Source organism: Nomascus leucogenys, chromosome 9 (assembly GCF_006542625.1).
Source record: "Nomascus leucogenys isolate Asia chromosome 9, Asia_NLE_v1, whole genome shotgun sequence".
Lineage (NCBI taxonomy): Eukaryota > Metazoa > Chordata > Mammalia > Primates > Hylobatidae > Nomascus > Nomascus leucogenys.
In genome coordinates, this window is record NC_044389.1 from 65,736,495 (window position 1) to 65,747,989 (window position 11,495).

The 11,495-nt window shown below is 40.1% G+C and overlaps 1 long non-coding RNA gene across 5 annotated transcripts; it reads right to left on the bottom strand.

Annotated features, from left to right (window-relative positions):
* Positions 1 to 7,724, bottom strand: LOC105738248. 5 transcript variants are annotated; one of them, XR_004031729.1, is made up of 5 exons: positions 7,095 to 7,724; positions 6,936 to 6,984; positions 4,448 to 4,521; positions 2,148 to 2,230; positions 1 to 1,303 (listed from the first exon to the last, which is right to left on the bottom strand). It is a non-coding gene; the product is annotated as an uncharacterized LOC105738248 (long non-coding RNA). The 5 variants fall into 5 exon arrangements; XR_004031731.1 differs by adding an exon at positions 6,478 to 6,504 and having other exon boundaries at positions 1 to 2,230; XR_004031727.1 differs by lacking the exon at positions 2,148 to 2,230.
* Positions 7,725 to 11,495: the final 3,771 nt, after the last annotated feature.

Here is an 11,495-nt window from a genome sequence, read left to right on the forward strand (position 1 = left end):
TTTCATTGTTTTAGTTTGTTTCTGAATGCATTTATTTCACAAATTTGTTTGTTAAGGGCTATAAACAAAATTTGTTATCAACTTGTATATATTTACAAAATAGAAAATTAAGTCAGCATTAAGTCAACATGAGTAGTCACAGAATTTTTCCCCTTTATAAATGGTACATAGTCTCCTTTTCAAGGAGACTTCAAAAAGTTTGTGGAAAAATGGTTAAAAGATAAAAATATAAACTATATTTCTGAACATTAGCTCTAAAGCATTCAAGACACTTTTGTAAGTGATGATACCAGCTATTTAGTCCATCCCTAAAGAACTGAGAGTTCTGGGAATTTATCTACATCAATGCAGTTTCTTTTTACATTAACTTGAGAAAAATGCACTGCCCTTAAAAATTTTTTCAAGATTAGGAAACAAAAAGTCAGAAGGTGCCAAACCAGGACTGTAGGGTGGATGCCTAGTGATTTCCCATCAAAACTCTTGCAAAATGCCCTTGCTTGATGAGAGGGATGAGCAGGAACATTGTTGTGGTGAACTCTCTGGTCTTTCTCGGGGATTTGTCTGCTGAAGCTTTGGCTAAGTTTCTCAAAACACTCCCATGATAAGCACGTTATCATTCTTTGGCCCTACAGAAAGTCAACAAGCAAAATGCCTTGAGCATTCAAAAGCTGTTGCCATGACCTTTGCGCTCAACCAGTCCTCTTGTGCTTTCACTGAACTACTTGGTAACCATTGTTTTGTGTTTTGTCTTCAGGATTGCACTGGTAAAGCCATGTTTCATCTCCTGTTACAATTTTTCAATGAAAGGCTTCAAGATCTTGATCCCACTTATTTAAAATTTCCATTGAAAGCTCTGTTCTTGTCTGTAGCTGATCTGGGTGCAATGGTTTTGGTACCTATCAGGTATAAAGTTTGCTGAACTTTTCCAGTCAAAATTGTGTAAGGTGAACCAACTGAGATGTCTATGGTGTTGGCTGCTGTTTCTGCTGTTAATTGTTGGTTTTCTTCAATTACGCCATGAACTTTTTTCTCACAAACTGATGTGGATGATCTGCCACTGTGGGCTTCTTCAGCGTTACCTTATCCCTTCTTAAAACGAGTTATCCATTTGTAAACTGATTTCTTTGGAGCACTGTCCCCATCAACTTTTCATAAAGCATCAATTAGTTCACCATTCTTCCACCCAAGTGTCAACATATATTTGATGTTTGTTCTTGCTTCAATTTTAGCAGAATTCGTGTTTTTCTGATACAGCCTCTTTTCAAACTGATGTCATCTTCTTCTTAGTGCTTCAAGCTAGATCCTGTTCAGACATGTTATAACAAGTTAGTAGGAGGTTATTTTGGTCCAAAAATTTTGAAATCCATGCATAGTTTTTTCATGATATGCATTTTCCATGCACTTTTTCAAGACCCCTTATATTTTCTTAGATTTGAGAAATACCTATAATAACAAGCCTAATTAATGACAGAACTAGTATTAGATTTAAGATTCCCAATTTCCTATCACCTTCTTTTCTACTGTTCCTGAACAGTTCCTTAAGTTATAGGATAGTCATCCTTGGCATATCTAACAGTCATTTGTAAACCCTGGATCTTTAAGAATATCAGGTGCTGAAAAGATTATATCATTATTTCTAAGAAAAGATAACCAACAGCCAGGTGTAGTGGCTCATGACTATAATCCCAGCACTTTGGGAGGCTGAGGTAGGTGGCTGGAAGTTTGAGACCAGTCTGGCCAACATGGCAAAACATGGTCTCTACTTAATAAAAAAAATTAGCTGGGTGTGGTGGCATGCGCCTCTAATCCCAGCCACTTGGGAAGCTGAGCCACAATAACTATTTGAACCCAGGAGGCAGAGATTGCAGTGAGCAGAGATTGTGCCGCTGCACTCCAGCCTGGGCAACAGAGTGAGACTGTCAAAGTTAAAAGCTCCACCCCCTCCAATGCCTTTCCTGAATTGAATCTATTAATTAAAAAAATACTATTTTGAAATAATACTTATCTTTAAAAGCTGGAAGAGTAAGGAAAAGAAATTTTTAATTCAGAGTACAGTATCCACATTAGGCTGAAATAAATGTCAATTTTCTGCTCATACCTGACCTTTTCTGTGTCCTTTTATCAAAATAAATGTGTAAGTCCCATACCTTATTACATAAATCTTCAACTTCTTGATCAAATAAATATGACAAATGATGTTCTCTAAGAAAAACACCCTTCAATTTTATTCCTAAAACGAAAAACATTCAAAGGAACTCATTGTGCAGAAACACAATATATACAAGCCTCATCATTTTCTTTTTCTATTATGTCCTCATCCACATACATTAATCACAACAAATCATGATGTGAACAGCAGTGGAAAAAGTTTAATCATTGGACATTTATTTCTTGAACTTCAGCTCTAGTCATAAGATTCTCATTGCTTAGCTCTTTAAAACAAATGCATATATTTATCTAATGTAGAACAGTTAAGACCTCCAATTTTACTATAATTGGGAAAAAAACTCAAAGATTATGTCAAGTATATCACTGTATCGGCTTTGTTAACCTGTTATACATCTGACAAAAGGGTAGGTGTTCAACAAGTGAGATACCAACCCTAAAAAAGAAGTCTGTATCTGCTTTCATAGGGTTATTATGAGAAATAAATATTGTTTAAGAGAACCAACTCTTTCTTTTTTGAGACAGAGTCTTGCTCTGTCACCCAGGCTGGAGTGCAGTGGCCAATCTTGGCCCACTGCAACCTCCACCTCCTGGGTTCAAGTGGTTCTCCTGCCTTGGCCTCCCAAGTAGCTGGGGTTACAGGTGCGCGCCACCATGCCCGGCTAATTTTTGTATTTTTAGTAGAGACGGTGTTTCCCCATGTTGGCCAGGCTGGTCTTGAACTCCTGAGCTCAGGTGATTCACCTACCTTAGCCTCCCAAAGTGCTGGGATTACAGGTGTGAGCCACCATGCCTGGCCAAGAAAACCAACTCTTTCTATATACTATATATAAAAATCTTAGCAGCCTGGGCAACATGGCAAAACCCCTTCTCTACCAAAAATACAAAAAATTAGCCAGGTGTGGTGGCACACACCTGCAGTTCCAGCTACTTAGAGATGCTGACTGGAACTAGAGTATGGCTAGAAATTAAGTATTCCTACTCATATAATTTTCCTTGGGGTGATACTAACTTGGAAAGTTGAACTTTCTAAGAATTTTTCAAGGAATATTGTCCAATTTCTTCTGTGCAGTTATACAAATATTTGCCATAGGATGGAGTAAAGGTACAGATGTACAGCATCATTGAAGGAGTTTGACCTTTTTCCCCAAAGCTTGATTTTTATCCACTATGATGAATATATTTTACTAAATACTTGCTTCTCTTTTCCTTCTGCTGCTCCCACCCCCACCTCCCACAGGCTTCTACTCCTCATCAGCAAAATATAGACCTTGTCAAGCAATCAGAATGTTCCTAATTGGCAGAACACTAATTCGTGCCTGAGATTTATCATCTTTTGAGTCTTCTTGTTTTCCTTTCATCACTGCTCCAAAGTTCTATTAGAAGAAAAAACACTCCCCCTTTTCCTTTAAGTCCTAGCACTGCTTCTGATAGTTGGAAAACACTTTAACAGAAGCATTACGTATAAAACAAAGCATAACTAGTTTTGGAGTATATTAGGGTGTAGCTGCCCATCCCTCCCCCATATCAGGCTTGATGCTGAGAAGACACTTCCAAGTTAGCATGAGATTCTAGAAGTAGAAATAATTATGTAACAAATAATGATATAACAATAATTTCAAAACTCCATGGCTTTCTGAAAAAGACAGAACTCAAACAATGAAAAATTCAGCAAGACAAGAGTAGGTGCTCAACAAGCAAGATACCAACCCTAGAAAGCAAGAAGTCTATATCTGCTTTCATAGAGTTATTATGAGAAATAAATATTGTTTAAGAAAACCAACTCTTTCTATATACTCTATATAAAAAGCTTAGCAGCCTGGGCAACACGGTAAAACCCTGACTCTACCAAAAATACAAAAAAATTAGCCAGGTGTAGTGGTACATGCCTGTGGTCCCAGCTACTTAGGAAGCTGAGGTGGGAAGACTGCTTGGGCCTGGAAGACAGAGGTTGCAATGAGCTGAGATTGCGCCACTGCACTCCAGCCTGGGTGACAGAGTGAGACCCTGTCTCAAAAAATAAAATAAAATAAAATAAAATAAAATAAAATAATAAAAAGCTCAGCATAATTTGTGGCCCATAGTAACTGGCCAATAAATAATTATTAGTAGTTATTATTCTTTCCAAGTGGACAATTAATGAGATTCTATACCATAAAATAGGTAATTAGATTTCATCAAAGCTTTTATAAATGTTTTTTACTTGGACAATCCTCCATTTCCAACTCACTGCTATAGTTCCAGGAATACTTAATACATTTAAAATAGAAAGATATACTACCTTCCCTGCACATTTTGAGTAATTATCTTCCAAGTCCCATGTATCTTTTCTCAACATCTCTGAGAGTACAGTTCCTGAAAAGAGATATCTTCTTTTAAAATTTTTTGTGCAATAGTCAATGCCTTTGCAAATAACAGTATCTTTAATACAGCTCACATATCCTCATTTAAGTATTCAATAATCACAACGGTTCATTATGTGAACAGCAGTGAAAAGGTTTCATCACTGGATATGAAGTTACTAGAAGAAGCAATGATATAACCAAATGATCAAATTGAGAATTTCAATGTCAACAGTAAAATAATCACAACAACTAAAGCATATATAAGTTATAAACAAATGTAAAGATACAAAAATACAACTAAGAAAAAAAAATTCCATCTATAAAGGATTACTTACTTCCTATGCAGAAGTAAATACCTAGAGCAGTGACCCCTTGCGGCTATTGCCTTCATTTAAGTAAATCTGTTCCGATAAAAGCAGTTTTCAGAAATTCATTTGAAATTAATAATTAAAGGAATGTTGTCAGACTAATGTGGGAAGCACACTATTTCATCTTTAGGAAAGGCAAATAGTTGCAATCCAATTAAAGAGGAAAGAAAACAGCCCTCATTTCAGATGATGAACTGGCAGCAGTACTTTCAACTCTACCTTAAGAAAATGGCAAGTGAATGCCTGTATTGCAAACTTTTGAGTCCTTAAGAAAAGGCAAACACCACGATGAGACAGCCACTTCACACGCACAAAAATGTGGAGAAACTGGCAGCCTCATCCACTGCTGGTGGGAATGTAAAATTGTGCAGCCACTAGGGAAAATAATCTGGCACTTCCTCAAGAAGTTAAACACAGTTATCTTATGACTCACCAATTCCACTCTTAGGTGTGTAATCAGGAAAATGAAAACATTTGTCCACACAAAAACTTGTACACAGATGTTCATAATAGTAAAAAAAAAAAAACTGGAAACAACCCAAATATCCACCCACTGTTGAACGGATAAACAAAATCTGCTACATCCATAAAATGGAATACGATTCAGCAATAAAAAATAAAGTACTGATACGTGCTATAAGATGGATGAACTCTGAAAACATTCCAAGTGAAAGAAGCCAGTCACAAAGACCATATATTAGTTCATAATTCCATTTACATGAAGTGTACGGAGCAGGCATAGGCACACAGAAACTAAATTAGTGGTTGCTGAAGTGGGGTGGGGGAATATTTGGCGGTGCTGCTAATAAGAATGAGGTTTCTTTTTGGAGTGATGAAAATGTTCTAATATTGATTGTGACTGTTCCACAATTCTGTGCATATACTAAAACCCACTGAATTGTACACTTTTAACCAGTTAGTTGTATGGTATGAGAATTATATCTGAGTAAAACTGTTACAAAAATATAAGGCAACTAATTTTTTCTTTAAAGATAGCTAAAAACACTGTTATTTTTATTCAGCCTCATTCGGGTCTTAATTGGTTGAGTAGGAAAAGGCTCTAACAGCCCAACCAACTTACAGTATTTAAATCCAGTTCTTATTCTCTGCACACATCTTTTTTTTTTTTTTTTTTTTGAGACGGAGTCTCGCTCTGTCGCCCAGGCTGGAGTGCAGTGGCGCAATCTCGGCTCACTGCAAGCTCCGCCTCCCGGGTTCACGCCATTCTCCTGCCTCAGCCTCTCCGAGTAGCTGGGACTACAGGCGCCCGCCACCACGCCCGGCTAATTTTTTTGTATTTTTAGTAGAGACGGGGTTTCACCGTGGTCTCGATCTCCTGACCTCGTGATCCGCCCGCCTCGGCCTCCCAAAGTGCTGGGATTACAAGCGTGAGCCACCGCGCCCGGCCCATCTGCACACATCTTACAGCCAAAAAGTATTTGCCCTGCACATCCCCCAGGGACCAATTTTTCCAAAGTTCCTTGACTATCTATCCTTAGGCCATGTGACTTTTAAGGAACCATAATCAAAAGCTATTAAGTCCATTCAGAGAAGATATAAGCATATTATAATGGAAAACTGGTGTGAATAAGTAATACCTTAATATGTATCTTTTCGGCTGTAATCTGGACAAAGTAAACACAAAGGGGAAAAAGAAGCAATCTTGTTAGGCCTGGATATTTGGAATTATTTTTGCGTGCTATACAAAGAAACGGAAAAGTTGCAAACCCTTCTCTGTTTTCTGTATGCTAAGGATCTCCTTCTCAGACAAAAACCCACTGGCCCGTTTCCTTCTAAGCAAATTGAAATCTCTTCCTCAAACATAAGAGCTTATAACTAAGACATTGTTCTAAGCTCTATCTCCTGAAAGCTATCCATAATGCCTCATTCCCAACCAAAACCACTTAATTGCCCCTTGTCCCCTGTCCCTATTACTACTGACGAGCCCCAAGAACCTTACCTTATTTCCTTCATTGTGGCAGTGTTTCAGAAAAGGGTTCCTTGAAGTAAAAGTCGGCGTATCCTATTTGACTCCCGCTCCTCGGGTATCACATACCTACAGCCAACCATGCCAAGAGCTTCCCCATTATCTCCGCATCGGAGAGCTACAAGATAAAGCGCAAGAACACGACACGCATCTCAGTAAATCATATATTTTTGGCCCGACTCTGTCTTCAACATACCTAGGGCCCCGTGTTTTATCCCTCTTCCATACCCTTTCCTCCCGATATCCTCTAGTTTCAGAGACCGCACCCGGAGACCCACTGGCAGGTTCCCGGATTCGCCTCAATTTTGGTCCTGCCTCTCTGCTTCGCATTTTCAGGCTTGGCCTCACAAGAAGGACGATGGCGCCGGATTGTGCCAGAATGGGTGAAAACAGAAGGAAAATGAACCGGTTGCAGCAAAACCCACTATTCCGCCTCCAACGCGGAAGGAGGAGCGGTCAAGTGCACGTCTTCAGACTCAGGCCCTTCCGATTGGCTGCTGGGACACAACGTGGTCTGTCACTGGCTACGGCACCGGCGCAGGGCCTTCGGAGAGGAAGTGTGGAAGTCCCGCGCCTCTAAAGCCCGCCTTTCCTGACAAATAAAGGTCGTAGCCGCAGAGTCAACGGGCGGAGCTAAGGTGGTCGTGATTCATGCCGTCGCGGGAACCCCAAAGGTGGGGCCCCACGTAACAAGAAGATGACCCGAAGTTGCTCCGCAGTGGGCTGCAGCACCCGTGACACCGTGCTCAGCCGGGAGCGCGGCCTCTCCTTCCACCAGTGCGTATGGGAGCAGCCTCGGAGCCCTCGAACTCCTTGCGGGGCCCGGCGGGCCGTGGCGCGGCGTGGGGCGGGGCCGGGCCGCACTGTTGGTCGCGCCGTGTGTGTGACGTGACGTGACGTGCGCAGCGTCGGGGCGTGGGAGCGGAACTGGGGCACTGTGAGAATTGAGGTTCTCTCTTCCCGCCCAGTGTTTACCTCTGAATAGCCGGTTCTCGCACCGCCTACCGCCTTAGGGAAAGTTACGCGAAAGGAGTCCTCCATTAATTGGATGGTCTTATTATTTGAAGTGAGGAGGCCGGAAGGGAAGGCAGTTTAGGACAACGGTTGAAGTGTGTGGCGTCTTCCTGAGCACGAGTACAGATCAGTTTTCTCCTGTACTGCCTGACATTGCAGGTTCTTAACTACTATTAGCCGAGCTCTGCAAGGCCGGTCTGATTCTGGCTGGATTTGATCACGGCAGGGAAGCTTCATTTGGCTCGACAGTGGGGAAGAATTTCAGACCAGTCTTATCTGAACTCATATCCATGGTTCAGACTGGTATAGGTCATTCAAATCAGTATTCAGAGTATACTAGCAAGTAGAAAAGTGAGTAAAATAGATCCTCCCAGACAAAAGGAGCAGATTTATGGAAAGATCAAAAAGAACTTCATGGTTGGAAAGAGGGGGTAGGAAGAGAGTAGTTAGGAATGGCATGGGAAAATGTAAAGGATAAAAAGTGCAAATATAGAGGAGTAGAAAAGTACCTGAGAAACCATTTTAAACATTTAAATGCCAGGTTAAATTGGACTATGTATGGTAGGCTATGTATAAAATTCATTGATTTTTTTTATTTTCTATTTTTTAAATAGGGCTGATTCCTCCACCTAAATTGTTAACAGTGTGAACCAACTCATTGTGTATGTGAGACGATAATTGATTTGGGATTTTTCTTGTGATAGAGGTAGTTTTAAACTAGGGAAACATGAATTCCAGTTTTAATTGATTATTTACTGATGTCTGTACTTGGCTCTGAGTCTTGGTTTCTTCTGTAAGAGGAATAAAAACCTGCCTTGTAGAATTTTGTAAAACCAAAACGTAAGACTTTATAGCATATGTAGAGCACAAGGTAAATGCTTTAAAAATGGTATTATTACCAAATTAATTTTTTCCAGAACTCAAAACTAGTTATGGTAGTTAGATTACAATATTTCCCAACATTTTCCTTCTTTTTTTTTTTTTTCTTTTTTTGAAGACAGGGTCTCACTTTGTCGCCCAGGCTGGAGAGCAGTGGCACTATCACAGCTCAGCGCAGCCTCTATCTCCCAGGCTCAAGTGATCCTCCCACCTCAGCCTCATGAGACTACAGGCACAGGCCACCACCCTGGCTATTTTTTTTTTTTTTGGTAGAGATGAGGTCTCAGTGTGTTGCCCAGATTGGTCTCCAACTTCTGGGCTGGGATTACAGGCATGAGCCACCCTGCCCGGCCCCAGCCTTTTTCATAGCATTTTACACATAGGAAATAATTCTTCAATACTTTGGGGCAAACCTACAGCACTGTTTGGGGCTGCCTTCAGTTAACTACTCAGGTGTCCCAGGCCACCCCATGGGCTAAGAATATCAACAGCTGTACTTACTAGGCATACCAGTTGGGAAGCTTTGCGTCAGAGGACCGCGCTAGTAATAGAAGTTGTTGGACCAGCCAACTTTTGAGGGTTCCTTGCACATTTAGAGACTATACCCAATCTGTGGAAAAGCTCCCTTGCAAAATATGTTCTATGAGTTAGAAAAGAACTCAGTGAAAAAAGATAGATTTGCCCCAACCTTATTGGAGAAAGAATTCCCTGTTCATTTTCCCTTGATCAAGTATTGTCATCTTCTTAGAACAATAAAATTATAATCCCAGAAATGGAATTAGTTGTTCTTAGGAAAGACCGAACTTTGGATAGTACTTTACAGTTTACAAAGTGATTTTGAATACATTTGTAGCCTCATACACTCTTACTACAGCCCTGTGAGGAAGTTCTAAGATTGAGATGTGTCTAATACCATGTAGCTGGTAGAAGGTCACTGAAGCTTAAATACAGGTTTTCCAATTCAGAGTTCTTTCTCAAGGTGATTGAGAGAGTATCTCAGAATTATGTTTTACCACGCTGATATATTTTTGTAGCATTTAGCTGAGAAATAAAATTTATACCAATCTCAGTTCTAGTAACTATGTGCTTTAAAGTCTAAATTAAAATACACAAAAAGCATAGTTACCTATAAGTCTGTCTCTAAGATACATCAAAGAAGAAGGGGCAGAAAGAGTAGTTTTGTGATTTTTATTGTGTTAATTTCACAAGTTTCTTTTTCTTTCTTTCTTTTTTTTTTTTTTTTGAGATGGAATCTTGCTGTCGCCCAGGCTGGAGTGCAATGGCACTATCTTGGCTCACTGCAACTTCCGCCTCCCAGGTTCAAGTGATTCTTCTGCCTCAGCCTCCCTAGTAGCTGGGATTACAGGTGGAAGCCACCATGCCCGGCTAATTTTTGTATTTTTATTAGAGACAGGGTTTCACCATGTTGTCCAGGCTGGTCTTGAACTCCTGACCTCAAGTGATCCGCCCGCCTTGGCCTCCCAAATTGTTGGGATTACAGGTGTGAGCCACCACGCCTGGCCGACAAGTTTCTAAACATAATTTGGCGTGGATTGAAAAATAAATAAATGCAAGGTAATTTTTATAATCAAGGCTAGGAAAAAGTAGTGCCTTTAAACATGAAAAAACTGAATAAAGTAAATATACTTGTGTTGTTTTCTACTGCTGCATAACAAGTTACCTCAAAATTCAGTATAAACATTTTTATCTCACACATTTCTGAGGGTCAGGAATTCAGGAGTGTAGCTGGATGTTACGTTATCTCATAAGATTGCAATCATCTGAAGGCCGAAGTCACCTGCTTTCAAAAAGACTAACTCAACACGGCCTTTGACTGGAGGCCTCAGTTCCTCACCAACTAGTTTTCTCCACAGGACTGCTTTATAACATGGCAGATACCTTACCCCAGAGCAAACCTTTCTCTACAGAGAGCAAGGAGGAAACCTTGTTCCTTTATGACGTAGTCTGTGGTCACTTACTGTCACATGTTCTTTTTCCATTCCTTAGCAAATCACTAACTCTAGCACTACTCACTCAACGGGAGGGGAATTAGGCTCCACTTTTTTTTTTTTTTTTTTTTGTGACAGAGTTTCACTCTTGTTGCCCAGGCTGGAGTGCAATGGTGCGATCTCAGCTCACTGCAACCTCCACCTCCGGATTCAAGAGATTCTCCTGCCTCAGCCTCCCCAGTAGCTGGGATTACAGGCACCCGCCACCACGTCCGGCTAATTTTTTGTATGTTTAGTAGAGATGGGGTTTCACCATGTTGTCCAGGCTGGTCTTGAACTCCTGACCTCTGATCCTCCCGCCTCAGCCTCCCAAAGTGCTGGGATTACAGGCATGAGCCATTGCGCCCAGCCAGGCTCTGCTTCTTAAAAGGAAGAGTACCAAATAGTTTAAAATCAGCACAGGAAAGGAAAAGATGCATATATTCTTTAACCATTTAAATTTGAGAAAATTCTGTTAAGTGTAGGAAGTGAAGACAAAATATAGTAGGATTTTTAATATGAGAATTGCCCCTCTATGATTGACAAAGACAAAATCAGATATTGAACTTCTGGATTAAAAAAAAATCAAAGAACTTTGAAAAATGAACTAAGTAAATTAAACTTTTAATTCACTTGGCTTTATGTTTCTATAAAGCAGTAAAATAATAGATGGGTTTATATAATACTACTGTAATCTACTATAATGTTTTCATGTTAATGGAACTTTAATGTGATTGCCATAGATTTC